This window comes from Trachinotus anak, unplaced genomic scaffold (genome assembly GCF_046630095.1).
Source record: "Trachinotus anak isolate AG129_WGS33_773 ecotype Australia unplaced genomic scaffold, CSIRO_AGI_Tana_v1 ptg000019l, whole genome shotgun sequence".
Lineage (NCBI taxonomy): Eukaryota > Metazoa > Chordata > Actinopteri > Carangiformes > Carangidae > Trachinotus > Trachinotus anak.
Genome location: NW_027273870.1, coordinates 25,169,046 through 25,187,942, shown reverse-complemented (window position 1 = coordinate 25,187,942; position 18,897 = coordinate 25,169,046). Strand labels below are relative to the sequence as shown.

Sequence of the window (18,897 nt, the reverse complement as noted above, 5' to 3'; positions counted from 1 at the left end):
TAAGACAGCAGTTGAGATTTGACATGCATCATTAAAACCAAACATTTCATAATTCTAGTTTCTCAAATTTGACAATTTGCTGCTTTTCCTTTTCATTATTTCAATTTAGACAGAACAAACATTATAAAGGCCTCACTTTGGGTAATTGTGACGGACACTTATAGAATTTTTACAAAATAAACTATTAATAATTAATCAAGAAAATAGTCAGCAGATTGATAAAAAATAATTATTGGTTGCAGTCCAATACAAAACAGTTAAAGTCAGCGCAAACTAAACCAGCTACCACAATAAAATGCAGCTTACACATTAATTCATAAGTAATAATAATTTAATTATATAATATTTAAAACTATGACACTCACATGGGTCATTTTTCTGCATTGAGCACTTTTATTATTGATAGTTGAAGTATATCTTTCCTATAATATTTATATAATTTTACCTAAGTAAGATTCTGAATGCAGTACTTTTACTTGAATGAAGGATCTGAATATTTCTTCCACGTCTACAATACAATATAATACAATAAGATATGATATGACAACATTAAACAGGACAGGGTATGACAGAATATGACACACTACAACGCAACAAAACAACATGGTATAAAAATGGTAGGCTGAGATCATCTGTTTTTCATAGGCATTTTATAGTCATTGTAACTGATGGTCAGGTTTTAATTGACAATGAATTGTCAACAGCATCAAGCGGAAGTATTGTTGCCATGGTCACCCACTGTGCAATATGCCTTTTATATATAACTCCATATGTAGAAACATGCTGGAAGAATAAAGATTGTAAGGGACGTCCTCCAGCCAAAGCAAGTATTATGTGTCTTTTGATAATAATAACTTAAATGTAAAAAGAGTTAACAATAGGATTTTACACAACAGATTTGGCACGTTATGTTGCTATGCTATGTTACTTTCCATTATGTTTTATTGTGTAATATTGTTTTCTATTTACTTTATGAAATGTTACAAGACACAATTGGATAGAACAACGTAATTACTTACATTTCTTACTTTACATTTCTTTGTTAAGTTAAAGTGCATTATGTTACATTTCGTGAGGAAAACATATAGTAGGATGCAATGGGATCTGATAAGTTACAAAAAGTCATGTTAAGCTGTCATTTTACATTTTATTAGGAACAGATATGAAATGCAATAGGATTTGATGGGATACAACATAACAAAAGGTTACATCACGTTACACCATGTTATGTTATCTTACGTTATTTTACGTTGGGTTGTGATATAATATAGTATGTTATGTTCCTTTAAGTAGCAATACATTACATTTGAAAAAGAAATTTCATACAAAGGGAATAATAACATAGGACATGTTACAAAACGATATGCCACTCCAGTCACTTTGAAATTTAAACACCTACTGTACTAACTGAGCCCAAAAGTGATTTCCTGTGTCCTGTAGTAATCTGCTGTGTCGAGGCATCGGCGTCTTCCTATTGCCCCCCCGCCCCCCTTCTCTTCTGCTTCCCCTCGTCTCTCATCTTCACTGCTGAAGGTGAAAGGTCACCAAGTCTTCGGAAGCATCCTGTGTGGTGATGTTAGAGGGCAATGTTATGCTCCCCAGCGGGACAACACCACACACACACACACACACACACACACACATTTATCTGCACACATACACACAGTACATACACTCTCTAACCTGACTGGTTGGTCAGTCTGCTTGGGGGAACTAATTGTTTTTAGATGAGGCAACTTGAGGAGAGGCTCCGGAAGGGAGGACAGGAGCAAAGGACTGAGGGAGAAGAGGAGGAAAGCAGAGGGCTATAAATTAACGATGTGCCGGATATTCAGTTTCCACATGGGTTTTCGTGAAAAAACTGCAGACACTTTATCTCTTTTTTTCTGTCTCTGGGTGCCCCTCAACTGGGCCACACACACACTTCAGCCCAAAATGTATTGTGATGCATTTTCTAAAGTGTCCAGTTGTCCATCTAGTGAAATTTCAATGATACCCACCTCTAAGAGCCACTCTGCAAAACAAACCACTCAATAAGCTGGTGATAATGGAGACTGCAGGTCAGGCTTTACAGCAATATCATTACCATACACACACTCACACACACGCACACTCAGTCCCATTGTCTGGGCAGTACTTATTAGTGCCCATGCTAACAGAGTTTGTCCATAAGTGACCTTAATTAAGTGGCTAGCACCATTAGCAGCAGAGCTAAGAGGCTAAGAGCAATCCATCTGCATGTGAATGTGTGTTTTTATGATAATGGCTTTGTTGAGGTGTGTACCAGAATACTAACGACGGGCTGCATGCAACCCAAAATGGATAAATAGGCGGTTGAAGCTGAGCGTTGAAGAGGGGATGGTTTAGATAAGTTACTCATTGTGAAAGAGACAAAAACAGGGAGCAGTGCCGAGGGCTGCTTTAAATGCAGGTTAGCCCCATTTACAAGCATGAATGCACTCACACACATGCACACACACAGCACTCAGCATTTTAAGCACTATTCAGTTTGCCCTATCATTTTTCATTAGTTATGAAAACAAGGATCTAAATCTAATCTCATCAGGTTTTCATGTACAAAATAATTGTGTCATTGAAATATTAATGACAAAAAAGGAGAGTCATAAAAGATATGTAATCAGTGTTGCTGCTAAAAACATATCTGGTATTGTCATAGTCAAATATATGACTAATAATAATCATTTATATTTCCTTTAGTTTAGTTCATGTGTCACAATTTAGTGTTACTAATAACAGTTTAGTTATTTTTACACATTACCTGTCCTCAAATGTAATTATTATGAAGTCAACATTGTGGCATTTTTACCTATTGTCCCCTTGATTTAAAATCTGCCTTATTGTTTTGACTCCAGCTTCATCAGCATCACTGTTGCTGATGATGATGTTGCTGTAGCTAATGGATTCTCGCACTGCTCACTCGTAAAGCTGCTAAACTGGGGTCACAGCGTCAAAGGTCGCTGCTTTTCCTTTGATGTGACCCTGACATCCTGGGAGGAAGAGGAAATGGAGGAGGAAGACGATTCTTCATGGATTAGTGGTAAAACGCCGCACACATGCACACTTTGTGGATGGACGTTTCAGCTGTGCACAAACTGGGCTGGAGAGGGTTTAAATAACCAATCACAACACGTTCCCCCAACAACACACACATGCAAGTATTGTGACTTGCATCACACACACACAGCTACCCAAAAATTTGAATATGAACCAAGCTAAGGTGTAAACAAAAGTATCTGTAAAGGCTGCTGTAAAAGTTTGTTATTATTATTGTCTCATTCAGACACTTATACCCAGCCCAGCATTACATGGATCCTGTAAGTATAGTACATGTTTAAAAACAACACTACAAAGTGTCCAAAAATGAAGAATACCAATTCACATCATTTTCATAATCAACAACCACAGCATATCTAACATAACGAGATTCACAAACTACTAATAAAGCATATAGTCTACCAAAATTACATTTTGCCTTATTTTACAAGAGAAAGAAGTCTGACTTAATCACAGCTAAATTTTTCATTAACAACCATCTGATAATTAATCTTTGTCTTTATACTATAATATATATATTTAGTTTTTTCATCTATTAATTTGCTGCTCCTGCAGTGCAGCACTTCAAGCTAAAGGTTAACATTAGCATGCTAAGATGTGCACAGTGACAGTGCGAACATAGTGAGCTTTAAAGATGCTGGGAGGCAGCCTTTGTTACCTTTGGACAGATCCAGGCTCCGCTATTTCCATCTGCTTTTAGTGTTAATGCTAAGCAAAGTTAGCCAGCTGCTGGCTGGAGCTTCATGTGTAGTGTACAGACGTGAGAGTGAATCTTCTCATCTCTTGGCTAAAAAGCGCCTCAGCAAATTCCCCAAAATGTTGAAGCAGGCAGCCTATAGTAGTTAGCGTGTTCATCCTCTTGGTTTAGCAAGCTAGCATTTGCTAATTAGCACTAGCAAGGCATAAAAAGTAAATTTTTTATTTGTTTTGGGTTTTTTTTTTTTTTTTTTTTTTTACATGAAAATGCAACTTTAAACTGTAACAAACTGCACAAAGTGCTAATGTCTAAACCAAGAACTTCAGACTGTAATAGGTTAACTGCAGTTAATTAATAATAAAGCCGACATCAAAGCCAGAAATATTTGATTTAAAATAATGCTCAGTGCTTATAAATAATAAATACAACTTTATTTAAAAAGTTAATTTATAATTTTAAAAAGTTACTGCAAAGTACCTTTATCAAAAAATAATTTCTGTATTTTGTTTAATGTTTTTGTGTAATGTTTATATAAAAACAATGCCACGTGCTAGCATTTGCTAATGCACAAATATGGCTAAAAAGTTACATCTTTATATTTTCATCACCTGTCTGTAAAAAAAAAAAAAAAAGTGTTGACTAAAAAATATTTTATTGTTTTTCAAGTAATGTTTATGAAATCTATCTTATTTTAGTTAAAAATATTATTTCATAATAAAAAAGGAAATATAAAATAATTGTCCATCAAATAATGTGTATATAATGTTTAACTTTCTTTACAGTGTTTAGCGTGTTCACCATCTCAGTTTAGCATGTTAGCATGTTTTAATTTGCATTTATATATGAAAAACATGCATCCAATTTTTTAAGTTGAAATCTTCACAGGGGAAAAAAAAAAGCAAAAGAGCGTGAACCTTCTCTGTGTTAAGGATGAGGGGAGCGAGGTTGAAAGATGTGCAATGTGTTTTTCTCATTGCTGCGCTCGTCTCAGCTGGAGCCTGTAAACACAGTAACACTGTTGCTTCAACTGCTTAAACAACCTCTCTGCTGCACTTCACACACGTTCTCATCTCACCTCTCATCTTCTTCTTAAAACTAATTCAACATATTTAAATTCATTAGCGAAGCAACAGAGAGAGAGAAAAAAAGAAGTGCTTTACATTACACAGAAACAGATGCATGTGGGTTCACGTGCACAAACCTTCAAATATACACACACTAAGTGGAGCAGATTACATTCTCCCCAGGACTTGACTTGCATTAAAGTTTAAATGTGTTCAATTTGGACGGTCCCAATATTAGAGTGGAGTATCATTACCCACCTTATTGGATGAGTCTGAGCAGAATAGATTTCTACTGATGAGATGAAGAGGCCGCAGGCACACAGAGTGCACACACACACACACACACACACACACACACTCACACATTCTCTTCCTCACTATGTGAGGGATGGACATGTGGACAGATGGTGTAAATTGTGTTCTTTGTGGTGCTATTTTTTCCTCTTCTGCACATTTCACAAAATTTTCACGTGATTTTTACTTCACAACAAAAATCCTGATATATGCAATGTAACAGTTACTAAAAGAACTGGCTAAAAGAAAATAAGAGGTAACAATTTACTTTATGTCCTCCCATTTAGCATTTATAAGTAGTAAATGTTCAATACATTTATATAACACTCTAATGTAGTTTTAATCAGCTATTTGTATTCGTCATCAAGTATAACTTCTCCTACGAAGATGTATTTTATATTACTACAGCTGTGTGTTATTGCACTATACTGTCATTCACTACCAGTTTACCCAGCAGCCCATGGGGGTTAACGTTACAAATAAACATGTTCATCTGCTTATTGTAGTGTTTCATAAATCACTTACTAAAAGTTTGCGTACTACTCGTGAATGCTAAATATGGATACTCAGTAAAGTGTTACCAAATAATGAATAAATAAACCAAGTGATAAGAACATCAGAGGTAACTTCATTAAACCCAATATGGACTGGTTCTGAATCAAGCACGTTCAGCATTGGGGGATTTGTCGTCTACACCAGCTACTTTCTGATGGTTGAGTCAAAGGATCTTCATCTTCCCTCTTTCACGCTCTGCTTTTGCTTCTCTATTCCAGGAAACAGGATGTCCTTCGCTCCAAACCCTCACCTGAACAGATAAACTTGAAGACACAAAATTATGCAGAAACAGATTATCAAGCATTTATTTAGTGAGTGCATGCAGTCCCTCTCTATTGCTTCTGCTGTCACTCTGAGTTCCGCGCTGCACCGAACAATAGTATCTGCTCTCTTTGCCTCTCGAGATCCTGTTCTGTTACTTTCGCAGATTCAGTATTTGTGGGCTTAATGAGTTGCACTATAGCATCAGTATGTGTGTTCATTAGACAGTCTGTGCCTCATGTGTTCAGGTATTTTTCTATGGTCGGCTTTTTACTTGTTGCTCCTCTGTTAATTAAAAGTGCGACAAGAGTTTTTTTGACTGCCAGATTCTCTGGTCTGATAATAAATAATTTACCAAAGCTGAATATTTTTGGAAATTATGGTCACTTTGCTCAGCCCTGTCTTATTTAAATGTTTTTCTTTCTTTTTTTTGGAGGCTTAAGATGTGGTCTTTGGAAGACCAGGTTTAGGTTTTAAGTATTGTTGCACTAAGGGTAGGGGTGAAGCATGGAGCTGTGATCTCTGTAATGTTTTACAGGGGCTTGGGAATTTCTGTCAAAAGAGCTTTTCCGGATTATGTGGTAGGTCAGATAGGTGCTTGACTTTCAACTTCAACTTTATTTTCCCAGAGGAGAAATTTGTCTCGCAGTCATGTAAAACACAGAACACAGACTTGAACATAAAACACTATAAATACATGACACATAATAACAATATGTAAAAACAAAAACAAAAAAAAAAACATTCCACACAATATTGGCACAACAGCATCATTACCTCTCAGAAGCATTCCTGTGGGATTAGTTAAGTTCAGTCTCATCTCAAGGACCTCACTTCTGCTGTGTTTCATTTTTCTGTGTGTGTTGGGTAGTTGTGTGTGTCAGGTAGTTTACCGGGTTTGTCCGGGACACAGAAGACATTCTCCAGCCTCTCCTCCACTCCATTAGGCTGTAAGTGGAGGCGGAAGTGTATCAGATGTGCGTGTGTGTGTGTGTGTGTGTTTCTGGTGCGTGGGGTGTCACTTCGGCTGTATTGGGGTCAGGTTGGGAAATATAGAAGCTTCCAGGCACTCAGCACGTAATTGAAAATCTATTTCGCTCAAAGTGAGGAGAGGGAACGAAAGAGTGGAGAACAAATGAAAGAGGGAAGAAAGATGGAGGAGGGGAGGAGGAGGAAGAAGAAGGGGAGCAGGAGACCAAGAGATAATATTGAGGGTGGGTGGGTGGGGTGGGGTGGGTGTAGGGAGGAAAAAACAGAGAATGAAGACGATATCATTTTAAAAGGTGGAGTGTGAGACGGTGGAGGAGGGACAGACAGAAGCAGCGGTGGAGGGTGAAGAGGCTTCACTACGTCCTAAGTGGATAAAAAGCGAAGGAGACAGCTGAGAACAGTTCATTTTTCTGTCCCGGTGAAGACTTCCTCCCTGTATTATCTAGTCCCTGCTGATCTGTCACTGTCTGTTTCTTTTACTGTGATCTCTACATGTAACAGACTCCCACCTCCACCGCTTGAAATAAATCTGTTCCTCCATGTATATCACATGCAGTCATATAATAATAGTACAATATATTTAAAGATATATATATAGAATCTAACATATTGCAATAAAATGTGCATTGTCAATGAAGATATAGATATAAGATGATATCTGATCTTGCAGTACAATACCCACTTTATTATTAACTTTTCTCAGCTCATCACTCACAGGATTTAGTTTAGGTTAGACAAAGACTGTATCTGGTTTAATACAGAAAAGCTTTAGACATAACTTTTTTATATACATGTAACCAAATCCACAATCTTTCCTCAACTTTAAATCCTCAAGGTGCTTTTGTTGCCTAAACTCCCCACAGACGGGACTGTGGATGCAAACCCTGGCGCTCTGTGCAGCTGCCATCCACCTCCTGGAGACACTGTTGTCATTAATAAATGTAATGCTTCATTCATTTCACACAAAAATACGTTGCCTCTGACCATAACGCAGCTACACTTCCTGTTGCAGTTTTACATAAATGTAATTTCTAGGAGTCAAAGACAACTCTTTGAATACAGCTGCTTTATAAAGCTGGCTCAATTAACACACACACACACACACACACAGATTTCATTAAGCAGTTTGCGCCTCTTAAACATGGCTTCTCCTGGGTGTTAGTGAACGGGTTTCTGTATTAAACAGAAGTAGAGGTCAGAGGTCAACAGCCTAATGCCTTATCTCTGATGCACCATGGCCAACCTTATTACTGAAAGCTTAGAGAACAAATACACAGGACACACATGCACGGACACACACACACAGCCAGAGAGAGAGAGGGAGAGAGAGAGAGGCATAAACGCATATATTGTTCTCACACACACAGTGAGCGCTCCACATTAAGAGTGCCGGAGGTGAAATGATGGCCTCAGGGCATGTTCAGCATGTGGAGCGGCACACGCCACCCATGTACGTTGCGCACACACAAGCACACACACACACACACACACACACACACACACACACACACACAGTCAATTTCCCCAGCGCTTCTACCTGGTTCTCAGTGTAAAAGGAGGCAGGATCCAGGAGGTGAGACTCTACTAAAACAGCTTGTTCCTTTACCTGAGCTCTGACTTGACCTTTACAGTCAAAATGAGAAAAAAAATTGAAAAACTACAGAATCACCTGAGGAATAGAGCACATCAAAATGTTCTCTTCATTTTGAAAATTATTATCAAATGATTGTCACGTGAACCGACAAAGAAGTAATAAATAAAAACACCAACATTTAAGTTTGAAATTAGAATAAAACTCGAAATGTAACTGCAAAACATGCATTATAATAATGTTTTTAAAAGTAGAAATTCCCCCTGGTTAACATGTCTGTAACATTTTCCATATTTTCAGTTTTAAATACATTTATTAAAAGTGGGCACATGTCTGGAAAATGCAAACACAGGACTACAACAATTATATATTTGACATTTTTTTATTCATTGAATGAGACTTAATATCAAAAGACAAGCATAAAAGCTCACTGTGATCACTGTATCACCAAAGTGAACATCGAAAGAGGAGATCACATCGAAATGTCCCTCTGATTCTGGAAATTGTTTTCAAATGAGTCCGATGTGGGAACAAATCTACAAAGTCAGCATCGACTGGGCTGCACAGTTTTAAAAATGTGTGTGTATGTGTGTGTGTGTGTGTGTGTGTGGGGGGGGGGGGGGGGGGGGGGCTGTTCAGGGGGGGTGGGCGTGGTGCTGCTTTGTTAAGGCCTGAATGAGTTGTTGATGGGTACAGCAGCTTGGGTCTCTCAGGGGATGAAGGGGGAGAAGAGGAGGAGGAGGGGGAGGATGGGTAAGTTGATAATTGCAGGGGAACTTGGACTCAGTCTGTCCATGTGTAACCCACCCCCCTCCCCTGCATAAACACACACACACACACGCACACACACACACAAACACACACCAGTTCTCCCTTTGAAGGGGAGGTCCCTTGATTAGGCCACTTAAACACAGTGCCCCCCCACCACCATCACCACCACCACCCTCCCCCTCTTTGTCTGGCTCTCTGTGCGTCTGTCACCCGCAGCTCTCCCTCTCCACGTCCAGCTCTCCCACTTCCTCTCCGTCCACTTTTATTTTTAACTATCTTTCTCTTTTTCCACCTCTTATTTCCTCCCATCCCTCTGTGTTTGTGTGTGTGTGTGTGTGCGCGTGGTGGAGGGGTAGGGGCGGGGTGGGGTGGGGCTCCTCTCAGGTCTCAGCTGCTGTTGTGTGTGAGGGTGAATTACACGCTGTAGCAGAGTGTTGACAGGAGCAGCTGGACATCAGTGGGCCGTAGCACCCGGCTTTTGTGCACGAGAACATGTGTGTGCATGCGTGTGTACGTGTGTACACGTGTATTGTGTGTGTGTGTGTGTGTGTGTGTGTGTGTGTGTAGCTGTGCATCTCTCCAACACAGAGCTGACACCTTCTGGCCAGCAAGGGCATAAACAGCCTGCAAATTAAGAGCACATCTCCTTTTTTCTTATCTGTTTCTGAATATTCTCGGTCAAAATGTTTTTTTCTGATGAAGAAATACAAAATAAAAGTCGTAAAGCCGTGTTAACAACTTTGATATAGTTTATTCTTCTACTTGACTGACTTCTAAAGGCACAGTAAATATTAATTATGCTTAGTTTATTCAATTAAATATCACAATTAAATATCAAATATTTAGAATACATCAAATAATCAAATAAAAACATTAGGTGCACATGAAATAGAATTCTATTAACATGTTAATAAAGACATATGTTTCAGGTCTATTCACATAAGTCTGTATTTAAAATGAAAAAAGTTTTACTCCTGCATGGACATTGAAAAATATCAGTGTGTCCCTCTTATTTAAAGACACTGGTCAAGTGGTTGACGATTGAACTTAATTTGCTTGGTTGTTATATCTCAGGTTGCATTTGTGTTCTTATTCCACATTCTTATTTAAGTGTTAAATGGTCATGTCCAGTGACATCCTTAAATGTTTTTACTCAGATTTTATTTTTCTTTGTATGTGGATGCTAACATTAGTTTTTGTTGTGAGACATTAATGTGCATTTTTTTAATACTTTCAAACATGCAAAAGGGATAAAATTGTGCAAAACATGGAATGAAATTTAACATCTCTATCCATCCTAGAAACTACATTTATATACAACTAATTTACAACAGCAAATATGTTTTGTAGGAAACGTAAATGTGACCGGATTGTGTTTGCTATGAATGTAATGAGAAAATGTTAATTTATGTATTTAGCTAGTCGCAAATGTCGATACTGAACGTCTCAGCAAAACGTTAGCAGATTTGTTTTCCGGTATCCAGTATAGTAGTTTTCTAACATCTGATCTTGCAGCACAATATCCGCTCGTAGTGACTGCAGCACTGTTAAATCTTTTTCATGGCTGTCTTCAGACTTGGTTAAGGTTCGAGAAAGATCGTGGTCTGGTTTAATCCAGAAGAACTTCACAGTGATTTAAGACACAGCCTGTTTGTTTACATTTAACAAAAGCTGTGATTTTTCATCAACCTTAACCAAAGAGCTTTTGATGCCTAAACCTGACCACAGACTGGACTCTGGGTGCTAACCCCGGTCTACGGTGTGACAGGCGTCCACTTTTTGTATCCGTTAGCCATCCACAACCACCTCCTGGCTATGCCTCTGCCATTAATAAATGTAGCATTTCATTCATTGAAAAAAAAAAAATGATGTAAAATATTTGAAATAAGAGGCTGAATTGACGAGAGCAACGAAGAGAGTTAAAGGAAAGTGGGGGTGAATATAATAAAATTTGAGAGAGGACTTGAAAGGAGGAAACAGAGAGAAAAGGAACAAGAAGGGGAACAGAGAAGGGGAGAGGAGGAGAGAGGAGAGAAGCTGTGGAGTAATGAGTGTGGAGAAGCGTGCTGGTCTCTGGCTGGTCGTGAGGCCAGAGACAGAGTTTTGTCACTGCAATCTCACACTCTGCTTCTGTAATGACTCGCCTGGAGGCACAAATGATTTCCTCCACTGGTGTTACTATTGCTGGAGTCACCACAAATTCAGGAGAGAAAGGTTCCAGCGGGATGGGCATGGCGGGACACGAGGGGGGAGGTCTGAGGGGGAGAAACTGGGGGGAAAAAAAGAATAAAATAGCGACCTGTCTCATCATTTATCTTTTGTATGAGTCTAAATTTATCCCAGGTTAATGCGAATATGTTTTCTTTTACCTCCTCAGCAAATTAGACCCCAGTTTTCATTTAGTGCTCTGTTTGTCCAGCTGGGCTTGCCGTAGCCGTGGTCCAAATGCGGTCAATGTGCCACAATTTTCCATCCACGAGCCTTAAAAATAACACCTCACTCCAACTCTCTCTCTTTCCACCCGTCTCTCCTTGGCTCCCTCTCTTCCTTCCCTCCTCCTGCCCAGGGACGTGTCATAAAGACATCATCGTCATCATCGTCACTGTTTGGAGGGCAGAGGCAGAAAAGCAGCAGTGACATGATGATCTATCTGCCAGTCACTTCTCTGTGGATCTGTGCAGCTGAAATATGGAGGCTGATGAAGAGAAAACCAGGGTCAGATGATGACCTCACCTCTCACTTCTTTATGCTTGTAACAGGATAAAAGACATTTTCCCAAAGATTGAATTCTTTTCTTTCTTTCCAATATCTTCCAGGTGTCATCTCACCCTGCCCTGAGGAACACCTTGTTGTGTTGCGATGTATGACAGATTTGTCCAATAACAGCACACTCAAAAATCTGATGGATGTACTCATTCTGACATGTATAGCAGTATAGCACCAGAGCTATAAACTAAATCTGCAATGCTGATATAAAGGCCATAACCTTATTTCCAAAATACCAGTACCGCCGTATGTGGTGGCAGATAAAATGTAAAAATTGCGGTTTAGAAATACAAAAGCTATGTTTGAAGGAAGTAAAAACAATGATGGCAATACATAGTTTGTCTGCCAGAGAGCACAGAAAAGTAAAATACATAATAAAGTGTAAAATATCCTGCTCATGTTCTGTGGTTTTTTGTCTTTTTTTTAAGAGCAAATTTAAAGGAACCTTATCCAAAGTTTTTGGTTATATTTTGTGTTCTTGTAAAGAAATGACAGTCACCCAGTATATGATAAGCTAGATGATTTTTAAAACATCAATATTGGTATCGGCCTTAAAAAAATCCAATATCACTCCCGATTCAGGATTCAGCTCATGTTCAAATCAGCTAACCTTCTTCTTTTTCTTCTTCCTGTTCTTCTTCTCCCCTTTTGTCGGTGCGCTGCTTTGGTTTGTTGTTGTATAGTACCATGACCAAGTTTTTGTTCAGTGAAATTAAAATTTAATGTAAATGTAAAATGTAATTTATGATTCGCCGTCTGCAGTAGCAGGAATGAATATTGCTTCGCCCGCCTCCAAACGTAAGGGAGACCTGCTCATCAAAACACAGCCCCAAAAACTCCTGTAAGGGACGAGGCTCGTTCTATTCTACTGTTTATTTCTCATATTATCAACAGTGAATTGATATTTCTAACATGTATTGTCCGTGTAGCCCAAAGCCTGATTTATCTTATCTTATCTATGTACCATAGAGCTCCACTGCTGTCCACACAACAAAGTCAAGTCAATCCCACATACACTGCAATTGTAAATACACCTATTGTGTATCAATCCACAGCTGAAAATAGCCCCCTTCTCTTGTTAGAGAAATATTCACTTAATGAGAGAGTTTAGGGAATTATTGAACTCTTTTGAAAAATCAAACCATACATTTGTGATTTTTAAAGGTTTACGTCAGTAGATTGTGGCTGAGCTTTACAGTCAGGGCAGAGAAGTTGGTCTTGTTTGTGTTGTTGGGTTTGTTCTTCTCTTGGGATTTTTATGATGCAAGACAAAAATACAAAATAACACAAGTCTTATCTTGTAAAATGCTCCAGTATTTCACATCACAGTCTCCAGTTTCTGTTAACTAGTTTGAACAAAAAAAAACATATTTAGGTCGAGTAACACTCTGCTGAAAGATCAGTTAAGCATGTAGTAAACACAATGGCTGATGCTGTTGTCCCCACATTTATTCTCCATATTTACTGTCTATAGCTCCAGCATATGATTTGGCAGGTGGGCAGGGTGGGGGAGAGACAGAAAGGAAGGAGGAGGGGGGGGTGGCAGAGAGAGGGAGAGCGAACATATACATCACTTCATCCTTAATTAGCTGTCATCAGCTTCTCTCCTCAGAGGAACCAGAGACTAATAATTAATGATCAAACTCTAAAGTCGAGTCGCTCTCATCCTCCTCTCCTCTGTTACAGGAAGAGGAATTAACAAAGAAAAAAAAAGATAACAGTTGATTTGCTTCGAGAGAAATGAAACCCGACTAGAGGAAAAGCAGTGTTGGTTTCACGGTAAGCCAACAAAGGATCTCATAGATTCAATAAATGACTCATCAAAAACCAACCAGAAATGAGGTAAGAGGCATTTCTCCACCCTCAGGTTACCACGGTAACCTGTGCTCCCTGCCCTCCAGATTATTATTGCTTGTTTGGTGTAAAAAGAGCCGTGAACATCCTCTTTATTAGTCCAGTCTGCAACGCACGAGGCCAGGATTAATGTCCCCGCCGCACAGTCTGATGATGTGAGACAGATTCATTTTTACGAGACGGGAACATGCCAGGAAAGGCATAGCAATGTTTTAACAAAGCCTGTGCGCCTGTGTAGACAAGAGCAGCTAATTAGAGAGGAACACAGTGTAAGTGGGCATATGTGCACTGGGGGACCAGTCAGCCAACACACGACAGGAAAGCGCTGCGGGGGGGACGCAGGCAGGCAGGCGACTGACCAGCTCCGGAGCCAACACGGAGCCGCCATGGAGGCATGTTATGGTCTCAGCGCCCCACGCCCCTGGCACGCGCTCCTGAAGCCCTGTTTGTAGAGGCAGGGAGGGGAGGAAACTGCAGGCTTTACAGACCCCACCGCAACCTGTCCTCTCTCCAAGACTGGACCCACTCTGAGATGTGTTTGTGTGTATGCTTCTTCTTCTTAAGCTGCTCTTAAGTGCTTTAATTGGATTATCCTTAATGAGTAAACAAACAGCTACAGCAGCAAAATAATAAGCAAATGAATAAACGTGTCAGGAAGCACTTTGCTGTCTCCCCTCCTCGTTTCCTTTTTTTCACTATCAGCGCTCACTGTCCTGCCTCCTTTTTACTCAAGCCTTCGCTCATTTAGTTCCTCTCATGTGTAATTATCCTTATTAAGGATGAGCCAAAAACACTGCTGCCGGAGAGCCGCGCGCGTGTGTGTGTCACATTCGAATGAGACAGGCGGTCTTAAGTGGCTGCTTTGAAGTCTATGATGAGCCCGTGATTAGTCCTGTGATTCATTGACAAGAGGAGGCGAAAGGAGGCGAAAACGACAGAGAGCGGACAAGTGCTGAGGAGACGGAGAGCAAAAATAAACAAATGGAGAATTTTGAAATGACATCTGTGAATATTATTAGAACATTAATCTGCACTGATGACACAGATGCTTAAGCCATCTCCTTCTGTTATTGTAGGAGAGGAGAGGAGAGGAGAGGAGAGGGAGACGAGGTGAGGAGGATGATAAAGAAAGAGCAAAGGATCAGAGAAGAGAGGAGACCAGAAGAGGAGGAAGAAAAAGACAGAAAAACAGGAGAGGAATGAGAGAAGTGCTACAGAAGAGAGGACAGGGAACTAGGAGAGGAAAAGAGGGAGAAGAGAAGGAGAAACTGACAGAGGAGGAAAGACAAAAAGGAGGGAGGGAGGAAAGAAGAGGAACAAAAAGGAGAGAAAGTGAGGAAAGAGTGAAGGAGGAAAAGAGAGGAAATACAACCAGTGAAGAGAGGAGAGGAGAGGAGCGGCTCGAGCACTTCACTCTTTTAATTCCAATTTATGGTGCTATAAAAAGGGCCATTTCCTAAAAATCTATACAGAAATATCCGAGCCAAATCATTTCATCACTTTCTCTGCCCTAATTGCAGCCATATGCAATTTTAAAGGCTATTCTACCTTCTAATGGTTCCCCAGAGGAACAAGGGGTTAATTGCTGCAGCTGGTTATGTAGCTCCTCGGTACTAAAGAGGTGAGGTTTCTCTCTCTCTCTCTGTCGATCACTCTCTCTTTCTCTCTCTCTCTCTCCACTGGGAATAGCTGTCTAACACAGTGTTAAGGAGACAGACTGAGTTTTATAAAGGATCATTCTGGTGCGTTCTAGTTTAGGTCATTATTTCTATTGGTCATTATGATAACACTGCACTCGCCAAGTTAAAAGCAATGATGTTTGAAGGCTGCAACACTGCAGCAACGCAAGGAGGTGATCAGACTTTTCTTAAAGCCCTGGTTGGTCTGACATATTTGGGAATTAAATTGATGGTTAACTATGAGATTATTAATGGTTAGGGATTACAATTTGACGTCCAGTTACAACATAATGTTTGTGAATTTGAGCACTTCCATGTGTCTGGGAGTTGGAATTAGTTTTGTTTCTGTGGATTCAGGGAAGACACTGGAACACAGGTCGTTCATGCAAGCAGCTGCTTAACAACCCACTGTTGCATTTTATAGCGAGGCGACTTCTGGTGGCCGTAGTAATTATGACCGAGCAAATGAGAACGTTAAGTGACGTCCCATATGAACTGACAAAGTGCACGAAGAGGTTAGTGTGGATCGATCGGTCAACAAAACACAGGACTTTCACACAGGCAGCCTTGTCTCCTATAAATTAGGTTTCCATAGAACAAACTGGTCCATTCACTGCTGTTATTTGGGATCAGATTATATTTTCTATAAGCATTATGAGGAGGAGGGGGTTATGTGTTACAGACAACATACTTGTTTTCCATCAAAATATCTGTTGGTTAATGTTAGGGAAAGACTGCAGTCTGGTTTGTTACAAAAAAATTTCACAGTAACTTCAAACGCAAAGTATTTACTTACATTACTTACAAAAACGATCTCTCCCTAACTTTAGCCAAAGTGTTTCTGTTGCCTAAACCTAACCGTGGGCAGGACTGTGGATGCAAACCTCAGCCTCTGGTGTGGCAGCCCCCCTCTAACCTTAAGGATTTTAATCCAAACCACAATCTTTTCTTAAACCTGACCAAGTAGTTTATCTGTCTAAAATTAACCAAATCGTGACAGTTCCACAAACGTAACCACATGTTTATTATTGCTGCCATGACGACGGAGCTCTGATAAATCTGCCGCCAGTATTCTCGTATCGAGTCGTATCTGAAAGTAAGGGCGAACAACCTATACGGTTGTTTGAGTTGGAGAATGTGTTGAATTACCAGGAGTACACTGTGAAATCCAAAGCTGTCAGATTTACCTGAGATGTCTTTTTAGTTGGCTTGTCAAGGTTATTCCCTTGTAAGAGCCGCCTTATGCGTCTCTTACAAGGCAGTTGGCTGCTTTGTCGTATCAATGCATCACTGCAACAGTCATTTAAATAAGGCAGGAGAGAATGTCAGGAACTTGTAGAAACTGCTCGACACAGCCTCTCCCATTCCTGATATTACAATGGTGTCAGGGGGAGGCTGACTGAGATGCTGTTCGACCATCTGTTCGACTTCTGCTGAAGCTACTGACCCCTTATATTTAGCATACACCTGGGTTTTGTTTAGACCTTTTGGGAGTGTGAGCCCTAAGCCTTCACTGTGAGGATGGGACCTCTGGAGAGCTACTATATGTACTTACCAGCTAGTAAGCCAGCTGTTGATAGACAGCAAATACCTCTAAACCACAGGCCGGCTGCTTGTGCCTGTTACATGTGACGTGGGTGTAGACACTTTGGAGTTGGCACCTACAACAAATATGTCAGTTGTCAAACCTAAGTTATGTAAGTAATGCAACTAATTACTTTTGCTGATGAGTAATTAGCAGAGAAATGTAATTACTTTTTCTACTTTTTCAAGTAATGAGTGATTAATTATAGTGACCTCCCAGTGACTGACATATCCTATTGTAGCTAACTTTGAAGAAATGTCTTCATTTAATAGATACTATGTGTGAGTAGATACTATCTGTAAGTAGACTGCAACTCGTAAAAGAATTTGAGATGCGGGCGATCGTTCAGAGGTTGGAAACTGGACATGGATCATTTTAGGTTTAACTACAAAAAAGTGGTTTTGATAATCTGATTAATGCCTATCATACACTAGAAGACTTAAGTCTGACACCCTCTCACATCTAATGACAATGTGTCATAAGTCACAGGGTTTTTAGTCTCACACTATGAGATTTTGTAAAGATTGGGGATCTTTGAGATTATTTCCCATCATGCTCCTGGTGGAAATGTACAAGAAAAGACTTTTTTGCTCTTTGACTTTATATTTATGATTTTGTGTTTTATTTTGAAATTTCCTTGTGTCCAATTACCCCTGCCTCTGTTCTGTATTTAATGTGGCCTTACACCAAACCACTCACATTCACCACTCGCCTCCCCAGAGTCGCTCCCGTGCTTCCTGTTTGGTGCTGGAGAAGTCGACAGTGTTGACATCACTGAACGTCATTATTTGCGTGAGCCAAGACTAAAAGCTTATAATAATATTAAATATGTTTGATTTTATCTGAACATCAAGACAAAAAAGAGACTGACTTACGACAGCTCGGACAATCACCCTAACGATCAAGATGACGGGATCTCGCCACAACTCCAGCAAAACTCATAATTTTATTGTGACATTGGAAATTTGGAAACAGCAAAACCGCTTTAAAAGTCATTTGGTGTGAGGCCGACATATCTTGACTTGTTTATGACCTGTCTAATCATCAGACTGCTCCTTTCTCTATCCCCATTACACTTACCTGAGGCATCAGTCTTCTATCATAAAAATGGTGGTTAAAACTTTCAAAATAAGATCCAAATAGTATAAAACCAAAACTAAATACCAGAATAAAGCAGAATTCTTGATGACCAGACATATCTGGTCATCAAGTGACACCACATTAAAATAAATATCAGTATAATGTGCATAATAAAGATGAATGTTTTCGGACAGGATCTGATCCAGTGGTCTGAGTTTGGCTGGACTGATCCAAACAGGTGGGTAGTACAGAGGGGGGGATGGTGAAAACATAGGAAGCAGGGAAACAGTGAACAGAAGGGGTAGAAGGCATGTGAAGGTCAGTGAAAGTCACGCAGCAGAGAAGACAAACGGAGGATAGAGAAGCATTTCAAGGTGGAGGTCCCGAATGCTGCGAGGCCTCCAATCCCGCAGCTGATTACAAGACAAACAGAGACAGATGAAGCAGAGGGGCAGCGGTGGCGAGGAGAGACAGCGGTGAAAATGGAGAGAGATTACACGGATAGATGGAGGGAGAACAAAGAGCAGGAAGTACAATGGCTGAGAGACGGAGAGAGAGAGAGACCAAGGGTTGAACCCGACTCAGCTGTGAGGGGCACCTGTTCACGGTTGGACCACCTCTTCCCGCCAGCCTTA

General features: G+C 40.0%; 1 long non-coding RNA gene across 1 annotated transcript; it reads right to left on the bottom strand.

Annotated features, from left to right (window-relative positions):
* Positions 1-1,143: 1,143 nt before the first annotated feature.
* Positions 1,144-4,152, bottom strand: LOC139635922 (uncharacterized). Its single transcript, XR_011694311.1, has 3 exons — positions 3,734-4,152; positions 1,684-1,776; positions 1,144-1,563 (listed from the first exon to the last, which is right to left on the bottom strand). It is a non-coding gene; the product is annotated as an uncharacterized lncRNA (long non-coding RNA).
* Between the last annotated feature and the right edge of the window lie 14,745 nt (positions 4,153-18,897).